Here is a 16,567-nt window from a genome sequence, read left to right on the forward strand (position 1 = left end):
AAGCGGTATGAAAAAATCTCTTTAACATTCGAACAGGAATCCAATGACTGCCTCCCCTTTTTAGACCTGAAACTTACCAGATGTGCAGAGAGTATTAAAATCTCAATTTTTAGAAAGCCTACTCATACTGATAGATACCTTCATGCTTCCTCCCATCACTATCACCCACAAAAATTTGGTATTATTTCCACTTTAGCTCACCGAGCAAAATCTCTACTTACAGAAGAAACAGAAATTGAAAATGAACTCATTTTTCTTTAAAAAAAATTTATTAATAATGGTTTCTCTCTAGGAAAATTGACAAATTTCTTTCCTCCCAGTCCCTCAACTACTTCTGAAGATCTCTCTCTTCACCCAGAGCTTTCATCTCTTTGCCTTACATCAACACCCTTTCACCAAAATAGGCAAAATTCTCACGAAATTTAACATCAGAACTTGCTTCACTACGCTCCCAAAACTTCGTTCAACACTTAGTAAACCTAAAGAGATACATCTTCCAACTCACTTTCCAGGAGTGTACAAGATTTTATGTGATTGTGAAAAGCCATACTATGGCCAGACTGCTAAATCCATCATTCTACGTTTGGAAGAACACCGTAGAGATATCTCCTATAACAGGACTAGAGCCAGCGCTCTCTCTAGCCACGTTCTCTTTTCAGTTAACTCAGACGAAGGCCGCCAACACATTGTGAACTGGACTCAAACTTCTAACATCCATGTGTGCTATGATGGAAGCGAAGGAAAGATTGTCCAATCTAGAGAAATTTCTCTAGATTCTTCTCATATCAATAACAGCCTAAGTTTCAATCTCTCTCTGACGCACATGTTACCTCTGTTCAGTATTGGCGCACTCGCAACAGCGCGTAGTATACGTTTGTTTGGAACTCAAGCTCGCTTTTTTGCTTTCAAACACGGTACTGTCTTTTTTTTACTTGTTCTGTTATTCTAATTTTAAGTCTCTGTAATTCTTTATATATTTCTTTGATTGTGATGCCTGAAGATGTTAATCTATTCAACGAAACCAGTAAACTAGTAGTATCTTCTCAAATATACCATGTCATCTTTTTTTATATATATATATATATATATATATATATATATATATATATAGAGAGAGAGAGAGAGAGAGAGAGAGAGAGAGAGAGAGAGAGAGACATAGATATAGATATAGATATAGATATAGATATAGATATAGATATGCTTTCAGGAACATTGACTCGGTTGTTATGATACATTTTTATAAACATATTTAATGACTAAAACCGAGAATAATAGTAAGGCTTTAGTGAAATAAAAACACAACAACTAGTTTCGGCTTTTGACAGCCTTCTTCAGGTGTCGTCTAAGAATAGGAAACAGTAATAAAAACACTGAATTTTAAAATGTGAAGCACAGGAAAATTGCACTACATAATTAACATGTAAAAACGTTATGTTTACATTTAAGTTGTTCTTATAAACGAACAACAAACGTGGCATTGTTTGTTGAGTGCGTGCTTGCAGACTCTCGCGAACGCCAGTACCGAACAACAGCAGAGTAACTATCAGGGATGTTGTAGCTCAAATTGTTATTTAAATGTTCACAATTAAGGATGATTTCTCTGGAATCCACAATTTTTCTCTCAAACTCATCATGGCAACGAAAGATGTTTTCGGATCAATCCCAGCAGACTGAATGACCCTGGTGTTCATCATCAGGATTGTTCGAGAAAAGAGCATGACTACACAAGGCACAGGTATGTGCTCTTTTGTAAGAGATGTCTCTCTTGTGTTCCTCCATAAGTAATTCAATAGATTTATTTGTTTGACCAAAATAAGGGATATTGCAATCACACACATTATTTTATATATGCCAGGATACTTCAGATTATGATGACGTTGGATGACTTACTAGCCAGCGGAATTTTTGGAAGTGTAGTGAATAAGGTCCTGATGTTATACTTTTTAACAACTTTAGCTAACTTTTTGGAAACGGAACTGATGTATGGGATGGAGATGTTACCTTTAATGTTAGTTATTTCTTCGGTGCGGTGACTAGGAGGATTTAGAAAAAAAATTTTAATGGTTCTATCAGAATATCCATTTTGTCTAAACACATGAGAGAGGTAATTAATTTCTTTTTGAAGTTCATCTGGGTCATTCAGATGAGAGCGTGCTCTATGTCCCAAGGTAGAAATAGTTCCAAGTTTTTATGGAGGGAAAATGAGGGGACTGACTGTGACGATATCTGTTAGTTTGCGAAGGTTTTCTATGCATGGAGATTCTAAATTTTCCAGAGCAGCGTGAAAGTTTTATATCCCGGAATGGCAGGGAATTGTCATATTCAAGTTTGACTGTGAATTTTATATTAGGATGCTGATTATTGAGATGATTAAGAAAATCCATGAGCGAGTTATGGCTGTGACTCCAAATAATACAAATGTCATCTACATAGCGTTTCCAAAGTTTTGGTTTAAATTAGAAGGATGATATAGCTTTAGTTTCAAAATTCTCCAAGTAAATATTAGCAAGAATAGGAGATAAAGGATTGCCATCGCTAGACCTTGGTTCTGTTTGTAGATGGTGTCTTTATATCGGAGGTAAGCAGAGAGAGTTAGCGCAATGCGTTAGTAAAACAAACTTTTTTTTTTTGGATAATTTGTGCTTTAGTAATATTAGCACTTCTTCTGTAGGGACATTTGTAAATAAGGAAACTATGTCAAAACTTGCTATTATGTCATTCTCGTTGATAGTTATATCTTTAATATGTGATATAAAGTCTATGGTATTGTTAACGAAGGATGAAGGCTTATTAGAAAAACACTTGAGGTATTTAGCAAGATGCTTGGAAAGCTTGTAAATAGGCAAATCAATACCTTCCACGATTGGACGAAGAGGGAAGTTTCCCTTGTGGATTTTTGGAACTCCATAAATACGTGAGATGCGTGAATGAAGAGAGCATAGAGAAAGCCGAATGTTGCGAGATAGTTCAGTTGTAGTCTTCAATAAATTGTTTGTGCGGTTTCGAAGTTCCCGTGTTGGATCTTCCTGTAGTATTGAATATGTATTATTTTCAAGTAATTGAAGCATCTTATCATGGTATTCTTCAGAATCGAGGACTACGGTAGCATTGCCTTTATCTGCCGGTAATATTATTATATTTCTGTTGTTTTTAAGTTTTTTTAAGACCTGTCGTTCAGCTGAGGAAATGTTATCTGTAGGAGGTTTCGCATTGTTAATAATAAAAATGGATTCCATAGATAGAAGGTTAGTCATTTCAGTAGGAGTGAGTAGCTTTTTCTATTTTAGTAATGAGAGTCTTGAGGAACATAGATGTGACATCTACAGTAGAACACGAGCGAGCGCCCTTTCCAGTCATGTTCTTTTCTCTGCCAACTCTAACCTCGAAGACCATCAACACCAAGTTGATTGGGACCGCACAACCAATTTATATATATGCTATGCTGAATTTGAGAGACGAATTTTAGAATCCAAAGAAATAGTTCTGGACCGTTCACACAACATCCGGAGCTACAATTTGCCTGATTCCCATAGTACAGTAATCCATTACCAGCAGTCTAAAATTAGCTGTCACTCACATTCAACTCGTGCTAACAATAGCACGCGGTCACCAATTCAAATATGACTGTTACTATTCTTCTTCTTTTTATTAAGCTGGAAAGCCGTTGTTTTTTAGTTCGTTAGTTTTATAAGTTTGGTGTTATTTCTTACCAGAAGTCGGGACCCCGATGAAACTAGTAGCGATTTATTAAAGATAAAAATCAGCTAAAAAAAAATCAGCTAACGCCTTTTTATTCCCGTATACGGGGAGTAGGCGAGGCCATTTAGCCCTATCTAACTTTTGGAGACTGAGTGGGCAGTTCAATCTCCACTGGTACCCAATCAGAGACAGATGGCCCAAAGCTATCACTAATTAAGCGGTACGCAGTGAAGAGAGACGGCTCAAATGTGCCGCCATCTCGTGGTTCCTAACCCTAACACAATATATTTAATGTCTGAAATAATGTGGGTTCTACGGTCGATTTTCTTGAGTTTACAGGACGAAAAACCCGAGTTTCCGGGAGGAAAAACCTACTTGCCCGTGCCAGAGATCGACTAACTCGGGAACCGGTCGAAAAAAGTCTTAGAAAAATTTCGTCTAGTCGCCGACTAGACTCGAAACCAAGTCTTCCTTCGTGCGGCCAAGCGCCGTGGTTAGCAAACGCCACATCCACTGAGCTACACAGGCTCTTTTTTATTAAAGATTTTTGTGTTATACTTTCTCGGGTTCTAGTCAGTTAAATATATATATATATATATATATATTTATAAAAATAAATTTAACTGACTAGAACCCGAGAAAGTATAACAAAAACCTTTAATACATCACAACTAGTTTCATCGGTGCTCCGACTTCTTCAGGTGGGAAATAAAAACATAAGATATAAAATAACACGGTAAAAAATGAACTTTACAGCTTAATAAAAAGCAGAATAATAACAGTCATATTTGAATAGGTGACCGCGTGCTACCGTTAACATGAGTAGAATGTGTGCGACAGCTAATTTTTGAGCGCCAGTACTGGATTACTGCGCTATGGGAATCGGGTAAATTGTAGCTAAGATTATTGTTTAAATGTGAAGGGTCCAGAACTATTTCTTTTGATTCGATGATTCTTCTTTCGCATTCATCCTTGCAAATATATAAATTAGTAGTGCGTTCCCAATCAACTTGATGTGGCTGTTCTTCAAGGTTAGAGTTTGCCGAGAAAAGGACATGACTGGAAAGGGCGCTCGCTCGTGCTCTACTGTAGGAGATGTCACGTCTATGTTCCTCAAGACGAAGTGAAACAGATTTGTCTGTCTGGCCAAAATAAGGTCGACCACAGTTGCATAAAACTTTATAAACACCAGGAAAATGCAGATGGTTGTGTTTTGGTTTTGGTCGGCTCAGAAAAGAACGAAGTTTTGGCAGTGTAGTATAGTCGGTCTTTATGTTGAATTTTTTCAGAATCTTAGCTAGTTTTGGGGTAAGAGTGCTGATAAAAGGTAACTGTATATGAGTGATAGGGTTGGAGTCATCTTCTTGTCGAGGATGTTGGCGTGGTCTCAAACGTTTAGTGATGTTACGAGACGAATATCCATTATTTAAGAAGGTGTTTTTCAGGAAGTTAAGCTCTGTTTGAAGGTCTTCTTCTGTGGAAATGAGACATCTTGCTCGATGGGCGAGGGTGGAGATGATGCCCAGTTTCTGAGGTGGGAAGTGATGAGAAGAACCATGTAAATATCTATCAGTGTGGGTGGTTTTTCGAAAAATTGAAAATTTAAGACAGTCAGGAAATCTACTGATTTTTAGATCCAAGAAGGGGAGAACGCCGTTAATCTCTAGTTCAATTATTATTATTTTTAGTTCAATCTCTAGTTCAATTATTATTTTAACGGTGTCTACATGGAGTCAAAAGACTCATCGCTGGAGACCGGACATTGACACACACTAACCATTATTTACACAATACCGTTCATACCTCTCCTTAAATTCATTCACAGTTGAAGCATTCACAACCACCTCTGGCAAAGCATTTCACCCATTCACAACCCTCAAAGTAAAAAATCTAGTCCTAACACCCTTGTTAACCGGTCCAGGAATGGCCCCTCGTTCTCTCACATCCTGCACTGGTCTTCAAAATATCATCAGTATCAATCCTGTAAAATTCCTCTAACAATTTAAATACCTCTATCATATCTCCTCTCCTACGGCTATCAGCAAGTTTTTGGAGCCCACAGATAATCAATCTATCCTCATAGGGAACATCCCACAGACCTGCAACAATCTTTGTAACCCACCTCTGAATCCTCTCCACCACTTCCGCATCACCAAGAAATCCTGGCGACCAGATCTGTGCACAATAGTCCAAATGCGGCCTTATTAATGCCTTATAGAGTGGAACAATAACTTCGATATCCCTGCTTGTTAGTGTGTTCCTCAACAACCATGTAATTTGATGTGATGTTTTGGCAATCTTTGCAATATGCCTTTAAACCTAAGTTCTCTGTCCACAATAACTCCCAAGTCTCTTATCTCATCAACTTTCTGCAGTTCCGTTCCGTTAATATAGTAAACAGCATGCGATGTCATCCTCCAGAAGTGCATCACCTTACACTTAGCCACGTTGAACTGACAGCCATTTACCTCAGTCCGTACCGTCAGCCTATTTAAGTCATCCTGTAAAATATTTACATCATTTGAATTGATTATCGCTCTTCCCAATTTTGCATCATTAGCAAACAAGTGGATATTTCCATTCAAGGTATTTCCAATATCATTGATGTACAAATGAAACAACGTCTTTTCCCAAGCCCTGAGCTCTGAGGTACACCACTAGTCACTTGCCTTTTCCTGGACTCAGCTCCTCCGTAAACCATTATTTGATATCTAGCCACCAGCCATCCTTTAATCCAAATCACCATCTTCGGACCCATACCCATTTGCTCTAATTTATATAACAGAGTTCCATGTGGAATCCTGTCAAAAGCCTTTGCAAAGTCAAGCAGTATCACTGAGTAAGGATTTCCTTTATCCAACTCCACTGTCACTTTATTTTAGAAAGTAAGCAAATTACTTAGGCAATACCTACCCTTCACAAAACCATGTTTCCCCTTATAAAGTATCATATTGCTGTCAACCCAGTCCTTAATTCTAATTTTACCTAATTTCTTCAAAATCTTAACCACCACTCCAGATATATTGATTGGTCTATAATTTGCAACTTCAATCTTAGAGCCTCCCTTGTGCAATGGAACTATTTTCCCCTCATTCCACTCTATTGGCACTTTACCAGAAGTGAGGCTTAAATTAAACATCCTGGTTAGAGGAGTTGCTAATTCTCTTGCACATTCTCGTAACACATGGGCCGATATGCCATCTAACCCAATGGCAGTGTTAGCATTAAGGTTCTTTAATATATTAAGCACCTCAATTTCGTCTATCTCTATACTATCATCAGTCAATAGCATATTTGGCACTGCACTATCACTACGAAGATGGTATACTTTGTGTGTGTGTGTGTGTGTGTGTGTGTGTGTGTGTGTGTGTGTGTGTGTGTGTGTGTGTGTGTGTGTGTGTGTGTGTGTGTGTGTGTGTGTGTGTGTGTGTGTGTGTGTGTGTGTGTGTGTGTGTGTGTGTGTGTGTGTGTGTGTGTGTGTGTGTGTGTAACCTTAAAGAAAATATAAATATAAGTACCAGAGACAACGAAAATACATTAAAGTTAGTTTTGGAAACCAATGGGACAACCCTAAGAGGCACAATAAGAAGGCAAAGTGGATTGAACAAGTTACGAAAGTCGGGACACCGATGAAACTAGTCGTGATTTATTAAAGTTTTTGTGTTATACTTTCTCGGGTTCTAGTCAGTTAAATATATATATATATATAACAAGGCAAAGTGGATTGAACAAATTACGAACAAATCTCAAGAACGAAAAATGGACCAACTGAAATGGTTCAAAAGCAAGCTAAAAAATAAAAAATTGGTCAACACCCGGGAAGGATGAATTGCATGACTACTGGTTGAAATATCTGACAGGCTTACACGAAAGACTTGCTAACCAATTTTATGATGTTTTAGAAGGAAAAAGCAAAGAAGAGTGGCTCACAGCATGGAAAACGTTTTTGATCATAAAGGATAAAGAAAAAAAGGTCCAAACCCAGAAAACTTCCGACCAATAACATGCCTAGCAACAACTTTTAAGCTACTCACAGCTTACAAAATATACAGCTATCTTAAAGGAAATTCTCTTTTCCCAGTTGAACAAAAAGGTAACAGCAAAAATTCTAGAGGCACAAAAGACCAATTGCTGATTGATAAAATGATTCTTAAAAGTTGCAAGCCTATAAAAACCAACCTTCATATGGCTTGGATAGATTATAATAAAGCGGTTGATTTCGTTCCTCATGGTTGGATTTTAAAATGCACAGAACTATTCGATATTAGCGAAAACGTGCAATTGCAATCCAGCATGAAAAACTGGAAAATAACGGTGGTTCTAAATAGAGAAGAAATTGGAGAGGTAAACATAAAAAGGGACATCTTTCAAGGAGACTCATTATCTCTTCTATTGTTCATATTGTCATTGATCCCCTTAACTACAATTTTAAACAAAACTGCTTATAGTTATCAAACTGCGCAAAAGAGTGCAAAGATATCTCACCTTTTATACATGGACGATCTGAAGTTGTATGCAAAATCCGAGAATGAACTCGGATCGTGTCTTAATACTGTGCACATATTCAGTCAAGATATATGAATGGATTTTGGCCTAGACAAATGTGCAGTTGCTGTAAAAACAAGAGGAAAGTTTGAAGATATGAACGAAATCGAGCTGCTCAATGGTTAAATAATTAAGGCAAAAAAATTCGAAGACAGCTACAAATATTTGGGAATTTTAGAAGCATCACAAATTCTGCACAATAAGATCAAAGAAAGAACTAGAACAGAATACATTAGACGATTAAGAAAACTTGTTAAGTCAATGCTTAATGCTGGAAATTTGATAAAAGCAATTAATACCTGGGCCATACCTGTTCTGAGATATTCAGCAGGCATTGTTGAATGGACCCAGCTAGAGGTGAAAGATTTAGACCGAAAAACTCGAAAATTAATGTAAATGCACGATACCCTCAATCCTCGCAGTGACATTGATAGTCTATATCTATCACGCAAAAAAAGGAGGTTGAGGATTATTACAAGTGAAGCAAGTTATTGAAGAAGAAAAACGAAATTTAAATGATTATCTGCAACAAACAACAGAAACATTTCTAATTGAGGTAAGGAAAGAGGGTTTATTTAAACCCATGGAGAGAAAATTGGAATACAAAACCAACCAAGTAAAAGTGAGAACTGAAAGATGGAAAAATAAGGCATAGAAAGAAAATACCTTCACATCATAGAGGACAGCGCTGACAGCAACTTGACCTGGCAATGATTGAGAAATGCAGCACTAAAGAAAGAAACAGAATCGGCAATTTTTGCAGCACACGAACTGGCCATTAAAACCAACGTTATGAAGGCAAAAATACACAAAATTCAAGAAGAGAGTAAATATAGATTGTGCAAAGAAAAGGAAGAAACTGTAGACCACATTATAAGTTTATGCAGCAAAATCGTACAAATTGAGTACCGTAAAAGGCATGATAACGTAGCTAAGATAATCCACTGGCATTTATGTAAAAAATATGGGTTTGAAAGACTATTGGAAGCATAAAGTTCGCCAGAAAGTGGTTGAGAATGAAAAAGCTAAAATACACTGACAAAAGCTTGGAATGTAATACACCCGATATCACAGTGGTTGAAAAAAGTGAAAACAAGGGTGTTAAGTTTATCGAAATATCAGTACCAGGAGATAGTCGGATTGACGACAAAGAAAATGAAAAAATTACAAAGTATCACGATTTGTAAATCGAGGTTGAACGAATATGGCAAAAGAAAACGAAAGTTGTTCCCATAATAATAGGTGCTTGAGGCGCCATCCCTAAATCATTGAAAAAACATCTAGAAGCACTCGAGTTAGATGTATTTAAAATTGGGAAGCTACAAAAGGCCGCTTTGTTAGGCACAGCTTTCATTTTCAGAAAGTATTTCCACAACTCATAGGCCCTACGGAAGGGCTCGAATTAGTGGAATATAACCAACTTTTTCTTAAGACTGAGGAATCAAATCAAGTTTTGATGAATATTATATATATATATTCATATTTATATATACTCACTATAACCGAGACTAGAATAACAATTAAATTTATTCATAACGCAACATGTTTCATCGGATTGTCCGACTTCTTCAGGCGTGGGATCATAGAAAGCAAGTAAACACTATAAGAAACATCTTATCACTATAACATGACTATTATAAAATCAGTTAGCTCTGAACTGTAGCTACAGTCCGTGTTGAAGTTCTATTGTTAAGTAGCTGCGTGCGTCTGATTTCACGCGTGTGCCAATATCGGATAGCAGAGCTGAAAGAGTCCGGTAGATTATAGCTGAGGTTATTATTTATGTGATGAGGGATCATAACAATTTCCTTAGACTCGACTATGCGTTGCTCCACCTCGTCACGGCATATATGAAGGTTTGCTGCTGTTGTTCAGTTTATCTCATGTTGACAGCCTTCATCATTTGTGTTTACTGAAAACAGTACATGGCTTGACAGGGCACTTGCTCTAGTTCTTTTGTAGGCAATGTCTCTCTGGTGTTCTTCTAGACGTAGGAGGATGGATTTTTCAGTTTGGCCATAGTATTGCTTCCCGCAGTCACACGTGATTTTGTACACTCCTGGGAACTGTAGATGGTAATAAGCTTGTTTATATATACTTAAAATCGATCTTAGTTTATGAAGAGTAGAGAAACAGGTTTTTATGTTGAACTTTCTTGAAATTCTTCTTAGTTTCGTGGAAAGCGAGCTGATATATGGTAAGGAGATATAATCTTTTGGATTGTCTTGTGTTTCTGAGTAGTTTTGATGGCGGTGGTGGTGATACGATGTTTCTTATAGTGTTTACTTGCTTTCTATGTTCCCACGCCTGAAGAAGTCGGACAATCCGATGAAACATGTTGCGTTATGAATAAATTTAATTGTTATTCTAGTCTCGGTTATAGTCAGTATATATAAATATGAGCATATCCCAGTAACGAGTTAATACTACAAATTGTTATATATATATATATACTTAAAAACATTTAAGCAATATATATATACCATACATAAGCTCAGGCTCTCAAAAATTAGCCAAGGTTCTCAAAAAATATAACATTAGAACTTTATTTACTCCGCTTCCTAAGATCCGCCCTCTAGTGAGCCATCCAAAGCCTAGCCATCACAACCTAAAATATCCCGGTGTATACAAGATATGGTGTGACTGTGACATTCCTTACTTTGGCCAGATGGATAAGTCTATTGAATTGCGTATGAAGGAGCAGAGGAGGGACATCACTTACAAGAGAACACGTGCCCTGCTTTATCCAGCCATATCCTTTTTCTGCCGATTCTGATGATCAAAACCATAGTCATACAATCCTTTGGGATAGATTATTATTATTATTATTATTCCTGACACCTCCAAGGAGTCCGAAGACTCATGAGGAGGACACCTACAACTGTCTCAACCACTACACCGAACCTCTACTACGAATCATCTCCATCAACGCCATCTACCGCCCACTTACCACTACAACTAGTATTCTATGTCTGTAAATGGCGTGTGTTCTGAAAGGCCGATTTGTCTGTATACGGGATGAAAAACACGAGTTTCCGGGAGAAAAAACCCTGCTACCTCCGTATGAGATCAGCTAACTCACCTTCCATTGAAAATCGTCCAGATAAAGATTCCTCCCGTCGCGACGAGAATCAAACTTAGGCCTATTCCATTTGAAGGGCGCAATTCCAATTGCGCTGCGGAGGCTCAAAGTAGGGTTGGTAGGATGGCACCAGCGGTTCAAGAGTAGTAAATCATCTTAGTTTGATGTAACCGCACAGCAAAGCCTACACAGATCTAACAACACTTTCCGTTGCCATGACGAATTGGAGAGAAACATTGTAGAATCTAGAGAAATCATCCTCAACCCTGTACATTTAAATAATAATTTAAGCTACAACCTCCCAGACTGTCATTCTGCTGTGATCACATATCGGCGCTCATGAGATGCTATATGCACGCACTCACCCAAACAATGTGGTCAACGAAGGAACAGCTTCGAATACGTTAACTACAAAGTTTTCACGTTAAATATGTATAGTGACTTTCATGTGCTGTTCACAGTCTTTTATCTTCAATGTTTAATGTTTTTTCTTTTATATTATGAAAACACGTGAAGAAGGTAAAAAGCAGAAACTAGGCCTGTGATACCATTAAACCTTTTCCCTTTACTCTTGGTTTATGTCATTAAATTCTTTTAATATATATATATATATATATATATATATATATATATATATATATATATATATATATATATATATATATATATATATATATATATATATATATGAAAACTTTAATGACTGATACCGAGAGAAAAAAAGATGACATGGTATATTTCAAAAGATACTACTACTTTACTAGTTTTGTTGAATAGATCAATATCTTCAGGTATCACAATCAAAGAAATGTATAAAGAATTACACAGACTTAAAATCGCTCTGAGATTTCTTCTGATATTCTTTGACCGGTGAATTTAATTCTTCATCATCAGGAAAGTAGATTTTTTCAGAATTCAGATTTTAAGTCTCTGTAATTCTTTATGTATTTCTTTGATTGTGATACCTGAAGATATTGATCTATTCAACGAAACTAGTAAACTAGTAGTATCTTGTTAAATATACCATGTCATCTTTTTTTCTCTCGGTATCAGTCGTTAAAGCTTTTTTAATATTCCAACCGAGTAAAAATGAACACACACACACACACACACACACACACACACACACACACACACACACACACACACACACACACACACACACACACACACACACACACACACACACACACACACACACACACACACAAATTAAGGAATATAAAATCAAAATAGTATTTACTTTCTTTATCAAGATGAGATCGCTACTCCGATCCACAAAACATCGACATAGCCCACTTCATTATCCGAGCGTTTATCCGGTGCGATTGCCGGCCACCTTACTATGGACAGACCGAAAAATTAATTGAGCAACTCATTGAAGAACACGTTCGAGATAGAATACCGAATACCATAAAATTCCAAGATAGAATATTGAATACCGTAAAAGTGAACCTTCAGCTTTGTTATCACATGAGCTCACTTCAGCTGACCCAGAGAACACTCGAAAATGTAACATTAAATATTATGGGATAAATCGAAACTAATATACCCATTGCTCTGATACAACAGACTGAAAAATCTGGGAATTCATAAATCCTAAACATCTAAATATTAACCCAAGTATCAACTTGTCGGAATATATTCGAGCCATTGTTAGCCAACACGTGCAAGGGAATACGTAAAAATGCACAACTTACTTGATACTGTACCATACAATTAGATATATTTGAAAATAATATCATCTCCTCTATAATTTATAATAGTTGTCACATTTTCAGTCCTTACTGTCTTTGATTGTATGTTTACCCCTGAGGAACTCCTGCCCAATAAATCATGTGGGTGCTATGTCAATAAATCATGTTGTCAATTAAATAAGTGCTCTTATCTTATAATAATAATAATAATAATAATAATCAGTAACGCCTTTTTATTCCCGTATACGAGGAGTAGGCGAGACTATTTATCCCTATCTAACTTTTGGTGACTGCGTGGGCAGTTCAATCTCCACTGGTACCAATCAGAGATAGATGGCCCAAGGCTATCACTAATTAAGCGGTACACAGTGAAGAGAGACGGCTCAAATGTGCCGCCATCTCGTGGTCCGTAACCCTAACACAATTTATTTAGTGTCTGAAATAATGCGGGTTCTACGGTCGATTTTCTTGAGTTGACGGGACGAAAAACCCGAGTTTCCGGGAGGAAAAACCCGCTTGCCCGTGTTCTGCCTTATAAACTCTCAGTCACGTACTCACGGACTGGCAAAAGTTTACAAAGTTAGATAGGGTAAACGGCCCTGCCTACTCCCTATACGGGTACAAATAGGCGTTAGCTGATTTTTTTAAATTATATATATATATATATATATATGGTGGGAGAACTAGGGGGACACCTATGGAAGCCGGGCAAGAGTGTGGTTAGCAGGGGTGTTAGAGCTGGGTTCTTTACTATTAGAGTGGTAAATGAGTGGAATAAGCTGCCAAAGTCTGTTGTGGGTGCTATGACGGTGAACGAGTTCAAGACAAGGTATGACAGATACTGTGAGAATGTAATCGCATAGTTGGGTGGACATGATGTTTAGGGCCTCCCTCGATGAGTCTAAGAACTCCTGGAGTCGCCCGAAATATTAATAATAATAATAATAATAATAATAATAATAATAATAATAATAATAATAATAATATAACACCACTTTTATTTTGTTAATAAAGAAATCGGTTTAGGTGTTTCATTCCCTATAGGGATTAGACGACGCCATTTAAGCCCTATGCACGTTTTGGAGACCGAGGGGAAGTTCAATCTCCACTGGTAGCCAGAGATAACTGGCCCAAGACTATCAATAATTATAAACTGCATCCGATCAAGGCAGGTAGATCTCGTGGTCACTAATCCTAACACAGTATACTGTATTGACAAAATTATTTGGACATCTTATGTGCAATGCAAATTTCGGATCCTTCTACTTGCAAATATTTAAGGAATGCCCGCGTAAGTGTGCTAATAAAAGTGAAATGTTTTGCATGTTTTACACTGTACTCGATGTCCAGATGTCACGTTCAGCTGAACTGAGAGACTTTCAACGTTGGTGGTAATTGGGTGTCACATCAGTGGTCTTTCTGTCTGTGAAATTGTTACCCATCTCATTATGTTAAAATTTACTGCTGCTTATGTCACTCGTAGATGGCGAGTTGATGGTGCTACCAGAGCCCCAGAACGCCGTAGGAGGTCATCGACACTCACTGACCGCGATCGAGGCGCTCCCGTACATCATCAGTGGTTGATCTCTCACTTAATTTGGAAAATGCTGAAGGAACATCTGACAGCCCAAGAACTGTCCACAGAGAGTTGCATGCCTTACATTTCCAATACAGAGCTGTGCGAACAAGGCGCACATCACCCTCCTCAACTCCAACGTCGCTTGGACTGGTCTCTTTTTTTACCGTTCCTGAACCATAGATGATTCGAAAAGTGTACTGAGGAGCGACGAAACATGCATTCGAAATGTTTCACTTTGATAGTCGTAATTCGACCTGGAGATTACCCATGGAATATTTCTGGCATGACTTTATCATTCCAACTCTCAAGTTTGGTGAAGGCCCGTAAAGGTATGGGGGATCTTTCAGTTAGATGGGACTTGGTCCATCAGCTTAACATCATGATATCTGATGACTCCCTTGACATCCTGGACTACTTTATGTTTCAGCATGATAATGCTCTATTCCATACTGAAATGTCTGAGACTTGTTTCGAAGAAACCAGTCTCAGAAGTGTTGGACTGGCCGGCTCAGAGTCCATATCCCATCCAACATCTTTGGGACGAATTAGTACGCCAAATTCCCTTCAGACAACTGCTGGCGTCATGAGCAACCGGGATAGTATTGCGTGAGGAATGGAAGAATATTTTTATTGCGACACATCAGCAATGATTGAAATCATGCCCAGAAGGACAGTTGTCATTGAGGCCTAACGTGGACCCACTTTTTAAGGTGCAATTTTTGACCACATCCAGGTGTCCAAAACGTTTGTCAACACAGTGTGTTATTTGTCTGAAATTCTGTGGTTGATTTTCAGAATTTATGTAACGAAAACTGGAGAATTCCGGGAGAAAAAAAAACTTTTTGCTAGAGATCGACTAACTCGGTAATCGGTCGAAGAAAGGGTTAGAAATACTTTCTCTAGTCGGTAACTAGATTCGAACTGAGAATGTCTTTTTTTCGGGAGTCCTAGTGCCATGAATGCGAACGCCACTTCTTTGGACTTCTTCTTTTCAGCATTTTATCTCCAGACAGTCCTGATGTCTTCGGCTGGGACAATTTTTTTCTGCTAATTTCTATCTTGTGAATCCCTCCATAATAATATAGTATATATCCTCCACCAATTCTTTGGTTTTTCTCCCTTCCATTTTGTTTCTTGGATGCATGTAATATGAAACTTCCTCCACTTTAGGGCCTCCACTAATTCTCTAGTGTTTCATATTAAAGTACCGCATCCCAGGTTCCAAATCTTAAAATTTCCACTTTTTTCTTTATTCCCAGTTATAGATTATTTTGGAATACCCCTCCATATGACTATCAACAATAAATATATACATCATACTTAATCATATTTACAGTTAATAGAGACGCTTTTACCCTGAATGCCATCATCATTTGTTAATACAATTTAACTTCTGGAAATTATCATGATTATTTACAGTAAGAGTATGATGTGTTGCTACAGAGGCGTTTTATTTTGTTTATTAATGAATTATTAATATTTACGTTCGTCTACTATTAAATCATGTGAGGCACTATATCAGGGTTATAAATTAATGATTATGAACTAATTTTCTTTTTCTTATTAGGATTCTGCAATGAGAGTATTTGCTCTCCATACAGTGGCGTAACGAGAGCTGTTGCCGCCCGTGGCGGTTCTTGAGTTTCCCGCCCGTCTCAGTACACACCAAAAATACAACAAAAAATCAAAATGACATATAGGGAAATAAATAAAAACACTGTTTATTTTTGAAGTAAAACTGTAATCAACATTCTAAATAAAATGTTATTTTTCTTGCTTTTCTGTTAGCAGAATTGTCGATGACATTTGCGAAGTCTATTTCATAGTAATGTAGTAATTCCTAATCAAATTTTATTCAGAAAAACTCCTCTCACAACTAGCAACACTTACAGCAATTGTGACGAAAATTCGCAGTAGTATTACAATATTTGGAACTGAATTTTCGAGATTATATTTTAGAATGAA

This window comes from Typopeltis vanoorti, chromosome 17, assembly GCF_054136105.1.
Source record: "Typopeltis vanoorti isolate ZY-2024b chromosome 17, IOZ_Tvanoo_1.0, whole genome shotgun sequence".
Lineage (NCBI taxonomy): Eukaryota > Metazoa > Arthropoda > Arachnida > Uropygi > Thelyphonidae > Typopeltis > Typopeltis vanoorti.